A 19,474-nucleotide genomic window follows, 5' to 3' on the forward strand; every position below is an offset into this window, starting at 1 on the left:
AGGTGGGGGAGGGCTCTGATTGCTACAGGTGGGAACAGGAACACTTGCATAGGTACACTCCTTTATTACAGACCCACCCCCTGTAAAGGTAAAGAGCTGATGCGGAACCAATATGTGCAAATTCTCTTCCCCTCTGCCCTTGGCCCAAGGGCAACCACACAAAGTGGGATTAATTGGGATTATGGGGGCTTTGGCCGCTTGGCTGCTACTCAAGGATGAATGCTTAATTTATGTCTCAGTGATCTTGACTCTGCTGCCTGATTAAACTGGCTCACTCAGGCCATTGTTTGCCAAGGACTTGCCTTTCAAAAGAGAGGCTACAGGTGGAGCTTTTATGTGACAGACTTTTCGCTTTGATACAATACATAGTTTTAATGGATTGCTGCAATCCCACCTTTCTCTGGGAAATAACTAAAAGCACAAATAAATTCAGTGGGTTCTCTCACTTTCAAGGCTTTTATTGTGATATCAGAATGTCAACAGGTACGATTGTTCAAGAATATATAGAATGGATGTGGAATTATTACTGGATGACAGAAAAGAGCATTTGTTGGGGAAATACCCACTGAGCGGAGATGTTGTGATTCAGAGCATCTCACCTGCTCTTAGCAACTACTCCTGTGAATTAAACGGTCCCCTTGGCAGACCCAGGCCTGAGGGTCCCCGAGAGCTGGTGAGACAGGCGTCCTCCAGCTCCCCACACTGTTCTTGCGAGGGTATGTGAGGGCTGGCTCCGGTGTTAGACGAGAAGCTCAGTCTGCTAGGTTTCTGCCAGCCGGGGCCACGCTCTGTTGTCGTTGAAGGGACAGGAGGGATGGACAGCTTCTCTTCTACTGGGATGCATAGGAAGGCAGTCCACAAACCTGAGCTGGTGTGATGGTGTTAGCCCTTTTGACTGGTTAAGCTGGTTTAAGAATACTTTAAGCAATTTTTTTTATCGATTTGGCGTTTTCTTACTGACTTGGCCCTTGAGGTGTGTAAAAAGATCCACATTGGTTTGCACTGCTCTGCCCTGCAGCATCCTCGGTCATGCTTTCTCCAGAGGCCAAGATAACATTTTCAGAAGCAAAGAAGTTTTCTGGTCAAAAGGGATGTATTAGGAGAAGCTGTAGACTAACATGAAAGAGACCTGTACACTAACCACATGATATTTAATTAATTGATTTAATTCTAGAAATTTGTTCTCAGCATCATACATCAAGTACAAATTACTACAGAGATTATGAGGATCTTCATTCTGTATTTGTATGATGTTATCTTGACTATTTGGAAGATGTCAAAATGTACCAATATTTTTTCTCCTAGCTTCATATAAAGTAGCTACACAACATAATTTATTAAAGTGAGAAGTCTATCATATTATATTTTGGGAAAAGTTCAGTGATAAGTGGCTACAAACTCTGCTTTCAATGAGGATTCTATAAGTTTAAAAACTTTATGGAAAATGCAATTATGAGTATATTATGAAGTTAATTAAAATTACGTTAGCCCTGGCTGGTGTGGCTCAGTGGATTGAGCACCAGCCTGCAAACCAAAGGGTTGCTGTTTTGATTCCTGGTCAGGGCACATACCTGGGTTGCAGGCCGGGTCTCCAGTAGAGGGACACAGGAGAGGCAACTACACATTGATGTTTCTCTCCCTCTCTTCTCTCTCTCTTCCCCTCTCTCTACAAATAAATAAATAAAATGTTTTTTAATTACATTAAATTCTATAACATATTATCTCCCAGAAATACTCTGATGACAAAATATAGGACTTACTCAACTGGGGAGTAGATGAAGTAAAGTTGATTGAGTAACTCAGTCTGAATATGAGAGAGAAACAGAGATCCAGGGAAGTAAATAAATGAGAGTGTATGAGTTTAGAGAGAACATTAGTCAACTCCATCAAACAACTTACAGGTCAGAGAGAGGGGAACAATATTGCCAAGATTCAGAATTAGCAGAAGTGAGGGAGGCCATCTGTCCTGATGTTTGGTGAAGCTCCTCAGAGAAGATGCACCAAGGTAAGAAAAGGTTGCTCTGGGCATAATAGGAAAACGCCCCTGGAGCTTTGTCTGGGAAACGTCCTCGTCCTTCTACTCCCTCACGGGACAGTCAGGGCATGTCCTCCCCTGCTGAGGAGGCCCTTTCAAAAGCTGGACAGTTTGCAGATTTCTCCCACTGCCTGGGCATGAAGACACATCCTGAAGACACAGACTTCAGGATGTTAGAGCTGGCAGAGGCCCACAATATTTTCCATTTTAACCTGGTCTCTTACAGACTAGGAAGCTGGGGCCCAGAGTGGGGAATGAGCTTGCCTGGAGTCACACAGCAAATTATTTGCTGGGAGCCCACTAACCCTGTAGATAACCTTTCCAAATTTAGGAATTAAAATTGTACAGCTTTCTTGTAACAACACAGATATTTTATTCAGCATAATTATTCTACACTACATATTACTTCTATCTTTAAGCAGCTTCTCTTGATTCAGTACCCGACTGAATTCCTTCATAGTCAGAACCAAACATGGTTGATTACATATATTGCTTGATTATATGTATTGCTTGAAATCATTCTCTATTTATGTCAAGAAAGCCTACCTGGCTTTCTCATCTACTGGCCCAGCTGCCTGTGGGCAGGGACCAAGTTTTCATCTTTCTTTGAATCTCTCACCCAGCAGAGCCAGTATTTATAAATAAATATGGCACGGTCAGTTCCAGGTACCGCCCCACATAACCATTCACTGCGCAAGAATTTCTTGCATCTCTAGTTGTTGAAAGTCAAGGGGTGTGGCAGAAGGCCTTGTAAAGTATTTTTAAGAGGATTTGATAAGTATCAGTAGCCCCTTCTGCAACATTTGATTTCCAGTTCATAGCAAAGCTATGAATTTGCCTTACAGGTCAGTAAAAATAGGTGCATTCTTAGAAGGTAATAAGAGGTAATAAAACTTTTGGTCAAATTAATGGATAGGCAAGTCCAAGATGCTTTACATATAAGTTAATTTCAAAGTAAAAATCGAATAGATTTTCTTAGGTGAAGTGTTTTTATTTTTCATTTGCTTCTGCTTTATGAAATTTTACTGGAAAATTGAATCAAAATTTAGGCTCTGCCATCAGGCCTGGCTGAATTATTGTCCCTTCAGGGCTTTATACCCCAGCAGCGTACCCCTCAGCAGTACCTCTGATCTCTTGCTCTCCTAGCCGTCCCCTCACATCGACATCTAAATATTTGCTACATAAAGCAATGAAGGTGCCCGCGTCTGGCCCAAACTCCTATGGCCAGAGCAGGGGGTGAGGGACTGCATCAGGGAAATGATGTCAGGGTCCTCCAGAGCCACATTAGGGATATTTGAGGAGTGGTATGCATGTTGTTTCCAGAAGAGGGACCTACTAGGAATGGAAGACATAAGGTGGGAAGGGTTGGGGAGTCCATCTACAAAACTCACCTCATACCTATTCCAAGTATCAACCTCTTTGGTCATTTAATTGATTCGGTAATTTCAGTTTTCGCCATGTGCCACCAGTAATTTCCCAGGTTATTCCTTGACAGCTCCACCATGGAGGCAGTGTTGGAATTAGTCAAGACAAGCCTTGGTTCTAAGGCAATTCACACCATGATCTTGGAGAACTTGCTCACCCTCTCTAGGCTTCAGTTTCTTCAGCTAACCATTAAGGAGTATCAGTATTACTGCCACATAGAGTTACCACAAGGATAAAGCTAACTGCTATATCCAGGCATTTCATACAATGCCTGGCATAGTAAGCCCTCAACAAATACTAGAAGAATAACTACCCCTTTTTTTGTGTGTGTGTTTGAGAAGTGTGTGGATGGTTGGATATGTTGATTCCAGTCATTGGAAGCAAAGCAGACTGAAATAAAAAGATTTGATTTCCTGTATATTGGCACTTAGACATTAATTTTGCAAGCTGAAAAACAGAATGGACTTGAACATTAACCTAATATACCAAGAAATAAAAACACTAGTCAAAATGTCAGAAACACCATAAACCATAGATATCATCTGTGTATTTTTAAAAACTGATTACAACAAAATTGCTTCTTTTCATTACAGATTTACATAACTATCCTGATTTCATGTAACTATACCAACTTTAATGCCTTTTTATTATTTGCAAAATATATAACAATCTTCACATGCACTGTAACTTCTAAATTTATATTTTAACTCAGCATGAAAAAAAAAAGTGATTCTTTTTTTTTCCCCCTGAGCTCTGACAAGATGCTTGGCCCTAGACAAGCAGGGAAGGTTCTGGCAGGTGATACAACTCAAAAGTGAGTTGATGGAGACAGAGGTTAAGTCTTCGAATTGTGAGGTTCTATTGACTTTTCCCATCCTTGCCCTTTATCCACGTCTCTGTTTTTGTTTGTAAGAAGCCTTCAAAAGGCAGACTACTCATTAGTGGTTCCATGGTAGATGATTACGTTTGGTTGTTATTTTGTCTCTGCTGCCATTGTCTAGCTTATATTATGCAGTGTGACAAGTGCTGTATACAGCAAATGAAAGGCAAGGTTTCAGCACAGGAAAAGCTTACATTATAAAGAGAGAGTGTTTTGAAATTGGCCTGTGAGAGGGCAAAAGCGCGATGCCAGGTGTAGTTGAACAAGGGAGAAAGCGGCTCGAACAACAAGCACAAAAAGGCCCATCTGGGAGGAGACTGGAGAGGGGTGAAGGGTGAGCAGAGGGAGCACTTTTTTAAAGTGGCTCCTTGTCAACAATTTAAAAGATATAATGTTGGATAATGGGTTTTAAGACTATGAGGGATATTAGAAGAGACCATATGAAGGTAGACCTTTGACCTTCCAGAGAAGAAAATCAAGGGACGGCTCCTGCTTTTTAAATTTTAGATTTTGCCTCTCCCAGGCAACAGTTTCAGACATCTCACAGCTCAGAGCCACCTAGAAGTTAGAAAAACGTCATACCTTTGGATAAGGGACTTAAAGACTGAAAGACATTGGATTTTTTTCTGGTCTACTAGTATAGTAAGTATAGGAAAAGCTGAGAAAGATGTGTAAAGTAATCAGCATATTAACCAGTGATTCCTGGTGGTTATTTCTTTTTTATTTTTCTTTTTTAATGTCCTTTTAAAAACAATGACATTTCTTGTGCAGAAGACTATCTGAAGGTTTAGTTGGGAGACTAAGAATCGTTGCTAGATGGTTGTTTTTTATTATTATTATTATTATTATTATTATTATTAGCTAGCTGGTTATTTTATAAAGCCAGTGCTTCAGTCAACTGTGATGTTTATGCCCAGGAATTAAGCACTTCTTTGTTCTTATGTTTTATATTTCAAGAAGGCTTTGTTGCCTTAGAGGAGGTGGCAGCATTAAGTGGCATGAAGTCAACCTGTGGCATTCCCTACCTCTAGGGGTCAGAGAGCCTAACATTGTAGATAAATTTCAAAGGGGGCCAGATAATTCTGTGGCAAATATTAACGTTTGCTGTCATGCATGTTAAAAGACTGGTAATCAAATCTCATGCCTCAGAGAGTGAATGAATCATGCCAGGGGCAAGCCTTTTTTCTTCTACTCCCCATCTGCCTACAGGAAACATGACCAATTTGGTGGGAAGAGAAAACACATTTGTCGTATGATAGCGCATTGAAATCACACAATTCTCTGTGGCTCAAGGTCTGGGTGGGAGTTGGGATGTACGAAGATAAGGAAATAGGTTTCTCAGCTCTTGGGTGGTGCCTGCCACCCTGGAAGCCTCTCACGCCTCCCAAGACTTTGATGTCCGCAAGGAGAGACAAGACTTGATAACTAGCTTTCTGAGTCTGGGAAAGTCTTAGACTTTGGCTAGGGGAGATGCCCTCTGACTCCTCAGAGCCCCCCAGATCATCTGGAGTTCATCTTCCTGCTGTCTCAACCACCTGAAGAAGGGGGAGGACTGACTATCTCCATTTTCTTCCTCGCTTCTGCCTTCTGCCCTTTCTCATCTTTCCCTTTCCCTCTTCCTTCCTCTGCTTTGGGAAAGAGCCCCTGTTTCTCTCTGCTGCCAGGTAAATGCTCCCGAGAAGCTCCACAGGACCCCAGTGCCAGGAGGTCACTGGGAGAATCACCCCTTTCAGCGCCTCAGGCAGGAGACTCAGAACCTGGTGCCGAAGATAAAGTGTGGTACCTTGTGGCCTAAGGACATCAGCATCCTCTCTCTTTCTTTTTTCTTTGTAAGTAACCTTTATTCTTTCTTCCTTTTTTTTTTTGCTATATTTTTTAGACTTCTTTTCACTTTTGATGTTTTATTTTTTGTACTATTACAGGTGTCCCTTTTTTTTCCTTCTTTTTTCCCCCTTTGCCTCCCTCCACCCAGCCCTCCCCCAGTATCTTCTCTCTGCCTTCTCTTCTCGTTCCTTTCCTTCCACATATGGATGTGCTCTTACATTTCTCATCATGACCCAAAACTAAAAACATACCTCTGTAGTCCCCACATGTTCCTATTCTCTCTCTGCTCTCATCGATGTGCCCAGAGTACCATTTCTTCTCCTCAGGTCTCCTTCTCAGCTCTGTGCTCCCTTCCTGCTCCATCCTCCATCCTCCATCCTCCACCCTCCACTTCAGGGTCACCAACAGCTTCTGGGTAACCCCTGTGGATGAGCACTTTTCAGGCTTCATCCTACCTCTCCTCTCAGAGTGCAACAGACCACTCTGTCCTTCCTGAGCCCGCAGTTTTTCTTTCTTTCTATGACACTTCATTTTCCTGGTTTTCTACTCAGGTCCTTCATGGGTTCAGAGGTCTGGGCTCAGCCCTGGGTCTCCCCCCCAGATTTTCTACACTCTCTCCCTAGGTGATCTCACCAACCCACGGCTTTCCTATCACCTGTGAGCCAAGGACTACCAAACTCTTATACCCAATGACTTCTTCCTCTTGGATGTCTCAGAGGCATCTCAGGTGCATAGTGGCCAGACTTAAACCCTTACTATCCCCACTGCCCATCTGCCCTCCCCCCAAGTCTTTTACCCAGATACCCAGAAACATGAGAGTCATCCTTCTCTCCCTCATAGTGTACATCACATTCATCATCACGTTCTCATCAATTCTATCCCTAAATTATTTCACAACTTCCTTTATGTCTCTCCATTTCACTGCCTCCACCCAGGTTCAAGCCACCCTCATCCTTCACCTGAATCACTGCAACAGCTCCCCACTGGTCTCCTCACTTCACTTTTGCACCATTAGATTAAGTCCCTTCTTAAACGCAACTCTTTCTTCTACTTAACAGTAGAGAGGTCCATCAGGACATCAGTTTAATCATATGATTTTTCTGCTTAAAATTTTTCAATTGCAGTTTGGTATTGCTCAAAAGAATTTTGTCCCAGCACACCCCGCCCCCCTCCTCTTATCCCTTTGTCTAGTTCCCTGTGCTCTGGCTGCCACACCTCATTTCCATTCCAAGCTCTTGCCAGCCTCAGGCCTCCACAGTGCTGATCCCTCTGCCTGGAATGCTGTGTCTCTTACCTTTTACCTGACTGATTCTACCAATTTTTCTCTGATCTCAGTGTAATTATCACTTCTTCATAGGGGTTTTCCTCAACCTCTTAATTTAAATTAGACCCTCCAGTTACACTTTCTCTCATTTCCTCATTTTCCCCTTTATTTTATTTATTACAACTCATAAATATTTTATATATTTATTTACTTGTTGACAGTATTCTCTCCCCATAACTTCCATGAGGTCAGGGGTTATGCCTCTTCATTATAACCTGGGTTATAGTCTGCACCTGCCACCTAGTAGGTGCTCAGTCTGTGTCTGTTGAAGAACCTACACGAGTCAGGTCTTAACTATCAATAGCCACATGGAAGGGGAGGGGCTGGTTGTCTCCACCAATAAGATCACTGAATCATCTCAGCATATTAGGTAGCATTATTATTTTCCTATTATATCCTAAAATGAATTATTATGCCCTTTGTAATTGTCAACCTTAGATGTCAAAGTTCCCGAAAACCAAGTTCTTCTCTAAATTGTTAAATATGCTACTGTGCTAAATGTGCTAAATGTGTTAAATGTGCTAATCCACTCATTAGCTGGGTGGGTTTGCAAGAATTTGAAAGTCAGCTAGTGGATAAACATTTATTGAGTACCTGCCACTGAGTCAGGTGCCACAGATGCACGAAGCGATCAGGGTGTGACCAGCCTGGGCAGAAAGGAAAGACAAAGTCACAGAAAACAACATATACAAGATAACATGTCATCCCAAAGTCACGTGATACACATGTCCTGTACAAATATTTGCCCTGCAGCCATTGCCTCCCTGGGTGGACTGGTGAGGTGGTGTGCGAGAGAGAGTGTGGTGTGACTCAGGGCTCCAATCCTGTGTTTATGAGGCTACAGGCAAGCCACTTTATCTCTCTGGGCCTCAGCTTTCTCATCTGTGGAATGAGGGTGATGATAACGCCCCCTCCTGCCTCACAGAAATCAGAGAGAAAGCACCTTTTATGAAGCATCTTTTCCATGTGAGGTCCTCTATTAGACATGTTACCATACAGATCTCATTGCACCCTTTCAACTATCCTGAGAAACTGGCATCACTCTTATTTCACAAATGAGGGGCGGGGCGGATTTCCAAGAGGTGAAGTAATGTGTCCAAGCCCACAGCTACCAAGAAACAAACCACAATCAGAATTCTAGTCTGAGAGAAGTTAATGCTTTCTATGCCTGTCAAAGGTAAATGTAAGGCTTATAACTGGCAGGTGCTATACAAATGCGAGGTATTGTTATTATTTCATGCAAGTGCAAATCGACCACAGGTGAACAGCTGAGTTTTATCCATTTACTCATAAATATTGTTGACTGTCTTTGTACTCTGCGCTGTCAGACATTCAGGGTGTCATCAAGGAATGTCTTACAGAAAAACTAAAACTAGAAATGACCTTTTTACCCTTTCTTAAAGACTTTCATCACTGGATTCCTTTGACTAATATGTTTTTCCATGACTCCAGCACTGATTCTATATTTTTAAAATTTAGTTTATCCACCACTTTTTGTTTTAGAAACACATCTATGACATAAAATGGGAAATACCTGTGCATGGGGCACATTTTTGAGTAAATGGTGAGCTGCTGCCACAAGCAGTTAAAACTAAGGAGCCTTTGTCAAAGCAAGTTAAAGTGTATTTTGTGTCATGGGATCTCAGGCTCATTCATTCTCATGTGGACTGTCTCAAAACTCTGGTACTGGCTCTAGTGCTCTAGCGCTTCCCTGTCGTGGGCATCAATGAGTCTGTTTCCACGATGCCCTGCAGGATCTGCCTTGAGCCCTGAGCTCTTGCTGGAGATGACCCCACTGATCTACTCCCAAGCATGTGGGCTCTGAGGTCTAGCAAAAGCAATGGATGCATTCTGGTACAGAATCACAGAGGTGACCGTCTATTGCAAACCTTCACCTATAAAGGAGATCGTGGAAGGCCAGCGGGGTTAAGAGGTGTGGACAAGGTCACAGAGCTCATCAAGTGGCAAAGCCAGTATTAGGAGTAAGGCCCCCCAACTCTCTGCCCAGTGCTTCCTAGGACCAATAGTACTGTTGTAGACATGACTAGAGCTCACTCAAATTTCTGGTTTTCTTCTTCTTCCAGGCATATGGGAGGACTGGCTTGAAGTTAAGTGTAGCCATCTGACTTGCTTTGGCCAATGAAATGGGGGTGGAGTTATGTCACTTCTGGACAATAGCAATTAAGAGCCATGTTGTGATTTTCCATGCTCCCTTTCCTTGCTCTATTGAATCCCAAAGCCTCGTATTGGGACATTGACTTAAGAAGATGGTAGAGCCTCTGTCCACGTGAGTCCCTGGGTGATGTGGGATACAGAGCCTCCCAGACTGTCAGCCTCAGATATGTATAACAATGAGAGCAAGACTTGGGTTCATAGCATAACTAGCCCATTCTGACTCTTATAGGTTCACACCCGCTGGGATGGACCACAGTATAGGTGAGTGTTTGTGACCATAGCAAAGAGTGGAGCTACATCTGTCATTTAAGAATAAACCAGGACCTCTTTATTGTTCCCTCAGGACAGTGGCAGGGTAGGGTCAGAGAGATCTGGGTTCCCATTAAAGCCCTCTCAGGCTTGACAGTGTGACCCTGGGCATATCTCTGAATCCTCCTGGGCTTCAGTTTCTTTATCTATAAACTAGGGATGACAATTTCAGCCTAGTAGGATTGTTGTGACCATCAGTTGTCTGAGGTAGATTAAAATAGTACCGCTCAAAAATGTTAGGGAAAAAATGTTTGTTCGATGATTCCACATGTCGAGTCCTGTCCATAGACAAAAACAGACAAATAAACAAAGAAAACCCTAAAACTTCTGTCCGGCCTTTTCTCAACACCTCAGGCTTCCTTGAAGGAATTATGTTGTACAGAATCTCATGGAGCCTGAAAGCCTGTAAGTTTAGGGTCCTTTAAACCCAGGATCTCTAATAGAACCAAGAAGGAATTAGAGTAGACCTCAATTTCTGATGGACACACCTAACTGTTATAATAAAAATAAAATGATGAAACTGGAGAGGGGTGATGATTGAGCAGAACTAATACATTAATATCTTTTTCCTCTGGATAGGAAAGTGGAAATAACTGGGAGATTCCCTTTGTGAACAAAGTTTTTAAAAGATGCTTTGTTTGAAGTCTCAAAAGCAAGGTTTAGAGGTAGACATCGTCTATTGAGAACATTGTTATTAATGAATTAAACTATAAAACTGAATTTTCTAGCACGAATTCCCGATCCTATGTCCAGCCTCCTGAACTATAGTCATATTTAGGAGAAATATTCCTGTTGTGTTTAGGAATAACTACTGACCTCATCAAGAAGGCAGAAGTAAGTTTTCCTGTGGTATCAGTCTGCCTTCTCATCTGAGCCATGCTTTAGATTGGGCACTTTCTTCCTTTCAGTGAGCTTTTTATCTGCGTATGTTTATTTCTTACTGACTATATAGTTATATAACTTAAGCTAATATGGGCCATTGAAACATTTGGATTAATTTAATGGCTTTGTACTAGAATTTTTTAAGTTCAAAAGAAATTTGAATACCTGAAATCTAGTTGAAGTTTTGGTGGAATATATCATGTGTGCATGTGTGCATGTAATACATACACACACATTCGTACATATATGCACACAGGCAACGTTTGCAAGGGGAGACCAGGGTACTGAGAATGCCATTTGTAGCTTCTAGTTCAGTTGCAAGCAGAGGAAAATGTGACAAATACCCATCTTAACCTAATTTTATGGTTAAATGGATTTTTTGGGGGGAAATCATAGTTTTTTCTAAGGGCAGCAGCTTTCCAAATCATTGTCTGGCCCTCTCCCACTCACACCTTCCTTACTTGATCAAACCCTTTCTCCTAACTATATGTGAAAGAGTAGATAGCATTAGAGCAGTTTTCAAGAAAAACATCATTATCAGAATCTCAGAATTGAAGATGGAAGTTCCTGCATTGTTCATTTGAATGTTTGGTTCCTAAGACTCCTTGTTTCCTGCTTAGGTAAAGATTTGACAGAATTAATTACATGGACAGGATTTCAGGAATATTTTGGGAAATAGGTCTCAATTCTTTTTGTCATGAACTCTTGAAGCCTTCATTCACACTAGACACTTTATCAGTTACATGAGAGGGAAAATTGTCATTCACATTAGGGACCATTTAAATAGTCCCCTAAATTGTATAACCAGTGGCTTTTACACATGTTAGAACTTTTCAAGGTGGAGGAGGCAGAGATCTTCTTAAGGAATCCTGAGTCTATTTCACCCATTTCAGACCTGATTCTTGGTAGGAGCTTCCTGGCATGTTCCCAGCACGTCACACAACACCACTGAACAGAACTTCACTGCTCTGTGCTGCCAGACAGCAGAGCATACAACAGCACTGCAGAGGCCCCATTCAGGCAAAATGTGGGGGTGCCGAGAGACTAGGGCACAGTGGCTTGTGGACAGAGCAGAAGGCCGTGTGCTGCTCCAGCTCCCAGGCAGAGCATAAAACATGGATCAGAGGTGTGTTGCTCGGAGCAGCTCCAAGGGAAGCTGCTCTGAAAAACCAGTGGGCAAATCCATGGTGGGTGGCTGTCATGACATCAGGGTGAGTATTAAAATGTAATTCTTGTAAGTGAGAGACAATTTTGAGGCATTCACAGGAGGACCTGATCCAAACACCCAAGCTAACCCATTATCCTGCACAATACAGACTGCAAACTTCAGTGAGATAAAGCTGAGCTGCCTTATTTGTCATCATAGAAGCAAACTCAGGATTGGCCACAGTGTTATTTCCCCCAAGCTCCTCTAAATTATCAACACATCCACATGAATTGTCTTTGTTTGAATGGTTTAGAAATACTTTCACTTTCAGATACTGTCCACTAAAGTCCTCTTACAGAGCAGATTAATTTGGACTTGGTTGATCAAGCAAAATTGCTGATCTACCTTTAGCACTCAATTAGTCAGGGGTTATAGCTCTATGAATACACAGACATATGGATCAGACATGGGGACTTTAACCTGAATTGGGAACCTGAAAAGATTTAAAGCCAACTGTATCTTTCCCCCAAATGTCTGAGGAAGGGCACATAGCCTGAAGGAGACAGATAATAGAAGCATCGGGTATTTGGCCATCCCTGTCTTGTGAGGTTGTGACTCAGTTCTCTGAAGGAAGATAAAAAAGATGTGATGCCTATTACTAGGGAAAACACCCAGAATTGTGACTGGGAGGCCAGCTCTCAGGGTGTGCAGCTCAGTTTCCTGACATTGCCCTTCCTCAGTTAGATTGGACTTCATTGACCAAGCAAATTGCTGATCACCCTCCCTCTCCCATGACTAAACAGCAGTGATAACCCTTAGCACTGGTGCAGGACTTGAATTACAGGGTGGGTTGGCCAAAAAGTTCATTCTGTTTTTTCTGTAAGATGGCTCTATTAGTGCTTAGTTCTCTTTAACATCATCCAAAACAATTTTCTTAGATTGTCTTGTGACAGCTGTCATATCAGCATATATTTTTTTAAAACTTCTCAAAATTGGTGAATTTTTGTGTAGCCATTTTAATATTGAAGATGGAAGGAAATAACATTTCATGCATATTATGCTTTGTTATTTTAAGAAAGGTAACAATGGCCCTGGCTGGTGTGGCTCAGTGGATTGAGTGCAACTCTGTAAACCAAAGCGTCTCCACTGTGATTGCTGGTCAGGGCACATGCCTGGGTTGCAGGCCAGGTCCCTGGTTGAGGGTATACAGGAAGCACTCTATTGATGTTTCTCTCACACATTAGTGTTTCTCTTGCTTTCTTTCTCCCTGTCTTTCCCTCTCTCTAAAAATAAATAAAATCTTTTTAAAAAGAAAAGAAAAGAGCCCTGGTCTGTGTGGCTAGTGGCTGAATGCCAGCCTATGAATCACAAGGTTGCCAGTTCGATTCCCAGTCAGGGCACCTGCCTGAGATGTGGGCCAGGTCCCCAGTAGGGGGCTCATGAGAGGCAACCACACATTGATGTTTCTCTCCCCCTCTTTCTTCCACCCTTATGCTCTCTAAAAAATAAATTAAAAAAAAATCTTTTTTAAAAAGAAAATAAAAAGTAAAAACACTCAACTGAAACGCAAAAAAAAAAAAAGATTTATACAGTGTATGGAGAAGGTGCTGATCAAACATGTCGAAAATGATTTGCAAAGTTTGTGCTGGAGATTTCTTGCTGGATGATGCTCCACAGTCAGGTAGACCAGTTGAAATTGACAGCAATCAGATCAAGACATTGAGAACAATCAATGTTATACCATGAGGGAGATACCCAACATATTCAAAATATCCATATGAAGCGTTGAAAATCATTTGCACCAGGTTGATTGTGTTAATCACTTTGAGTTTGGGTTTCACATAAGTTAAGCAAAAAAACCCCTTCTTGACCATATTTCCACATGTGATTCTCTACTTAAACATAATGAAAACATTCTGTTTTTAAAACATTATGACAGGTGATGAAAGATGGATACTTTGCAATAATGTGGAACGGAAAAGATCATGGGGCAAGTGAAATGAGCCACCACCAACCACACCAGAGGCCAGTCTTCACCCAAAGAAGGTGATGTTGTGTACATGGTGGGGTTGGAAGAGATTCCTCTATTATGAGCTCCTTCCAGAAAGCCAAATGATTAATTCCAACAAGTATTGCTCCCAATTAGACCCACTGAAAGCAGCACTCAATGAAAAGCATCCAGAATTAGTCAACAGAAAATGCATAATCATCCATCAGGATAACGAAAGACCACATGTTTCTTTGATGACCAGGCAAAAACTGTTACAGCTTGGGTGGGAAGTTCTGATTTGTCCACTGTATTCAACAGATTTTGCAACTTTGGATTTCCATTTATTTTAGTTTTGACAAAATTCTCTTAATGGAAAAAGTTTCAATTTCCTGGAGGATTGCAAAAGACACCTGGAACAGTTCTTTGCTCAAAAAGATAAAAAGTTCGGGGAAGATGGAATTATGAAGTTGCCTGAAAGATAGCAAAAGGTAGTGGGACAAAACGGTGAATGTTGTTCAATAAAGTTATTGGTGAAAATGAAAATGTGTCTTTTATTTTTACTTAAAACCGAATAAACCTTTTGGCCAACCCAACGTTTTACTAAGTGCTTTCTGGTCATTGTCTCTCTTGATTCCCATAAAAAACCCTGCTGTGCAGGTAATAATCATACAGAGAAGGAAAGGGCATCCTGAGACAGGAGTCACAGACAGCATCCTAGCCAGGTCCTCAGACTTCAGAGCTGGTGCTCCCCTTCAAGTCTACTTGGCCATCTCAAGCCTCATCAACGTCCTCACTAAAGAATTCTAACCCAGAGGGTGCTGTGACAAAGGAATTTCTCTATAGTTTAGCATTTTCCTTTATTGACAAATACTTCTGCCAACATTTCACCATGACTTTCCAATGCATTTTAATAACAAACCTCTTTTTTAGAACAAAGTGAGCGGTGATGTTGATGATGGTTTTCAGCCCTTATTCTGGGAACAAATGTGGTGCCTGCTGGAGCATCCTCCAAATCATTTGACTGTTGAACACAGCAACTGCCTTGCCAATGAGTGCCCATGGGTGTTAGCAGAGGAGTGCTGGTCATGATAGAAGATATCTGGGATGGGAAGGTGGTAATTGACTGATGTGTGTGATAGAGAGACCCACTGTAACATGTAAAGTAATTCTATAATGATTTGAGTGTTCTCCCCTAGTATCTACCCATCCATCTACCACTGGGCTGGAAAGCTGTATTTGGTGCTCTCTGTGAGTGTAATGTGTGCAGCTTCTGGAAGAAGAGATTAGGTAGAAAGCAATGGTGCACTCTCCCAGGGCACGGGTCTCTCCCACTGTGCTCTCCCTGACACTACCCATGACAGAAGGAGAGGAGCTGTGGGTGAGCCTTACCCTTGGACTCACACATCGTTACAGTGCCCTTCGCCCAACTTGATACTTCATGAACAAGCACCTTATACACCCGTAGGCAGACTGGGTAGAATCCACATTACCAAGACTTTCTAGAAATGGGCTAAAGCTCATCTAGGGAGCGGAGAGAACCTAGAGCCACTTCTCTGGGTTTTCCTGTGCTGACTTCCGCACCGCCACCAGCCATCCCCTTCCCTCTGCTGTTTGTCATCGTCATGCTACCATGAAAATCACATCTCAGTTTGGGCTGCAGGGCTCAGATAATGCGTAAGCACCATGTTAAATGTTATCATGTGAAACATCATTTATTTCTTCAACAATTCATTCCAGGGCCGGGGCTGTAGCTTTGCAAAATTCTTTTTCTGCCTCCTGCTCCCTCGCTCTTTTCTTCTCCCAAATACCTTTCTCTTGCTCTCTTTCTCCTATTGACCACTTGTTAAATCTTTTTGTTTGTTTCCCCCCTTTCTCCTGGGACCCTCCGACAGGCAGGCTTGCCAGATTCATTTTCTGATCAAAGCTGTTTGATTTGGTCAATTTTGCCACATTGGAGACGTTCTCTATTACAGAGATAAATAGCTTTGGGCTAACTGTCAACGAAAACTTGTAAGCTAATAAATTATTCCAATTTCTTCCCGCGGATTTCTCTGGAGACAGCCCTAGGAAATACACTTTTTGATTAGTAAATTTCTCTGTGTGTGTGTCTGGACATTCAAATGTGTCGGCTTTGATTAGCACCATTGCTTTTCAAGTCGACGTTGGCTGAGGGGCTGTCAGTTGCAGGCAGCCCTGATGCATAATGCATCAACTGGGCCCGGAAACAGGAGCCTCTTCCAAGGCTGGAAAGGCGGGAAAATTGCCCTAACAACCCCGCTGGCTTACTTTGCACCAAAGAGAGCTTAACTTGAAAGTCTTGACAAGACTTGCTTTGGCTTCAGTGGAAGCCACCCATGCTGGTCTGAGAGGGTTTGAAGAGACCGCAGCCATGGGTCTGCCAAGAACCAAAGCCACCGCTCCATCTGCTCTGGTTACCACCTCCTCCTCCCACAATTTCGCCCCTGCATCCTCACCCATGCCCTCCACTCCATCATCCTGCAGTCCCTGGGCAAAGGCTGTCCCCTTCTAGGTAGGTCCAGATTTCCCTTTGGCTCCCCTCAGATTCCGGTTTGCTGTTTGTCTAGTTAAAGACCCTTGGGTTGTTATAGAAACAATATTTTGGCTATAACAAATCAATCGGTGCGTGTGAACACAAACATACAGATCATTTATCAACTGCAAAATACCCTAAATTATGACCTTTCTAAAACCTATCAGAAGGGCGAGCAAATGCATAACGTAAATTAAAGTTTGAAGGGTCAGCGGTTTTTACTTTCACTATTCATCTTTCTTTCACCTTATAGGTTTAAGAACAAGAGGGCTGTGTAATTACATTTCAATGGGGTGCAGCGGTTCATTATTCTCAGCTATACCAATCTGCTGCAACATTTCCAATGCAGTCAGGTACATTTTAGCAGATATTAGTTGGTATAAGACCATACTTGCTCTTTGGGACTGATAACATCTTTTAATGCATAACAATGCTATCATCTCAATTGAGAAAAGGCTTTAAAAGGGTGGGGTTTGTTTTTTTTTCAGATCAATACAGTTGTTCATATTTTATAAAGGTGGTAAAGCCTGTCTGGTAATTCTTCCAAGATACTACTTGCCCTTTGCCTCTTAGTTGCTCCCTTTCTCTGATGACTGTTTTCCTGAGTCTCTACCACCCCATGTGCTAGTAGACAGCGTTTTGTGCTCGAGCCCACTGCACTGATGGAAATGGGTAGCTTCCAGCAGAAAACCCTGCTGCTGCCAATTATCTGGCTCTGGCTGCGATGGTGTGACTGCCATGGGCATGGGCTCCCAGGTTTCGGCTCAGCCACGAGACGTCTGGTGGTAGCAGCCGCTGTGTTCCTTCTACCTGTGAAGCCAGTAGGAACCTTCAGAAACTTTCAGTGTGCTCTGCTCCAGAATGTGTGGGCATTGGGGTGGGCAGCAGAGTCAGGCTAAGGGGACCTTTGTATCCTAAAGAAATCCTGAAAAAAAGGAAAAAAGGGTGGAAGGGAGGGAATGTGAGAGGAAGGGAGGGACTTTTTAATTTTTATGTTTTTAATTGTGGTAAAATATACCATCTTAAAGTATACAGTTTAGTAGTGTTAGATATATTCAGATTGTTATACAACCAATCTCTACAGTTTTTTCATTTTTGCAAAACACAAACTCAAAACCCATTAAAGAACAACTCCACATTTTTTCCCTCCCCTGGCAGCAAGCCTCCTGCTTTCTCCTTCCATGAACTGGGCTGCTCTAGGTACCTCATGTCAGTAGAATCACACAGTATTTGTCTTTTTGTGACGGGTTTATTTCCCTTAGCAGAATGTCCTCAAGGTTCATCCACTTTGTAGCACATATCAGAATTTCTTTTCTTCTGAGGCAGAATAATATTTCATTGTACACATACACCACCTTTGGCTTATCCTTTCATCTGCTGATGGACACCTGCGTTGCTCCTAACTCGTGGCTGTTATGAATAATGCTGCTATGGACATGGTGTGCCAGTATCTTTTTGCGACTCTACTTTTGTTTCTTTTTAATACCTTCACCTTTTTTCACCCAGCCCCTCACTCCCTCCCCTCTGTCAGCTGTCTGTCTGTTCTATGTATCTATGCTTCTGTTTTTGTTTTGTTTGTTAAATTGTTTTGTTCATTAGATTCTGCATATAAGTGAGGTAATATATTTTTCTTTCTCTGACTGGCTTATTTGATTTAAGCATAATACTCTCCAGGTCTATCCAGGTTGTTGCACAAGGGAATATTTTCTTTTTTTTATGTGTGTGGCTGAGTAGTACTCCGTTGTGTAAAGGTACCACAGCTTTTTTATCCACTCATCTAGTGATAGACACTTGAGCTGCTTCCAGATCTTGGTGATTGTAAATACGCTGCAAGGAACGTAGGGGTGCTTATGTTCTTTTGAATTAGTGTTTTGGGTTTCTTCAGATATATTCCCAGAAGTGGAATTGCTGGGTCAAAAGGCAGTTCCATTTTTAATTTTTTGAGGAAACTTCATACTGTTTTCCACAGTGGCTGCACGAGTCTGCATTCCCACCAACAGTGCATGAGGGTTCCATTTTCTCCAGACCCTCTCCAGCACTTGATTTATTGATGACAGCCACTCTGCCAGATGTGAGGTGATATCTCATTGTGGTTTTAATTTGCATTTCTCTGACTACTAATGACACTGAGCATCTTTTCATGTCTATTGGTCACAGTATGTCCTCTTTAGAGAAGTGTCTCTTCCGGCCCTTAGCCCATTTTTTAATTGTATTGTTTGTTTTCTTGGTGTTGAGTTGTATAAGTTCTTTATATATTTTAGAAATTAATCCCCTATTAGATGTATCATTGGCAAATATGTTCTCTTATTCAGTTGGTTGCCTTTTCATTTTCTTGATGGTTTCTTTTGCTGTACAAAAGCATTCTAGTTTGATGTAGTCCCATTTATTTAATTTTTGTCTTTTTCCCTTGCCTGAGATATGTCAGAAAAAAATATTGCTACGTGAAATGTCTGAGATTTTACTGCCTATTTTTTCTTCTAGGATTTTCATTGTTTCACGACTTACTTTTAAGTCTTTAATCCATTTTGAGTTTTTTCTTGTGTGCAGTGTAAGAAGGTGGTCTAGTTTCATTTTTTTGCATGTATCTGTCTAATTTTCCCAAAACCATTTATTGAAGAGACTGTCTTTACCCCATTGTATATTCTTGCTCCTTTATCAAATATTAATTGACCATAAAGGCAAGGGTTGATTTCTGGGCTCTCTGTTCTGTTACATTGATCTATATGCCTGTTCTGATGCCGGTACCAGGCTGTTTTGATTACTATGGCCTTGTAGTGTAGTTTGATATCAGGTAGTGTGATCCCTATAACTTTGTTCTTCTTTCTCAAGACTGCAGAGGCTATTCAGGGTCTTTTGTGGCTTTATATAAATTTTTGAAATATCTTTTCTAACTCTGTGAGACATGCCATTGATATTTAAATAGGAATTGCAT

The sequence above is a fragment of the Desmodus rotundus genome, chromosome 1, assembly GCF_022682495.2.
Source record: "Desmodus rotundus isolate HL8 chromosome 1, HLdesRot8A.1, whole genome shotgun sequence".
Classification (NCBI taxonomy): Eukaryota; Metazoa; Chordata; class Mammalia; order Chiroptera; family Phyllostomidae; genus Desmodus; species Desmodus rotundus.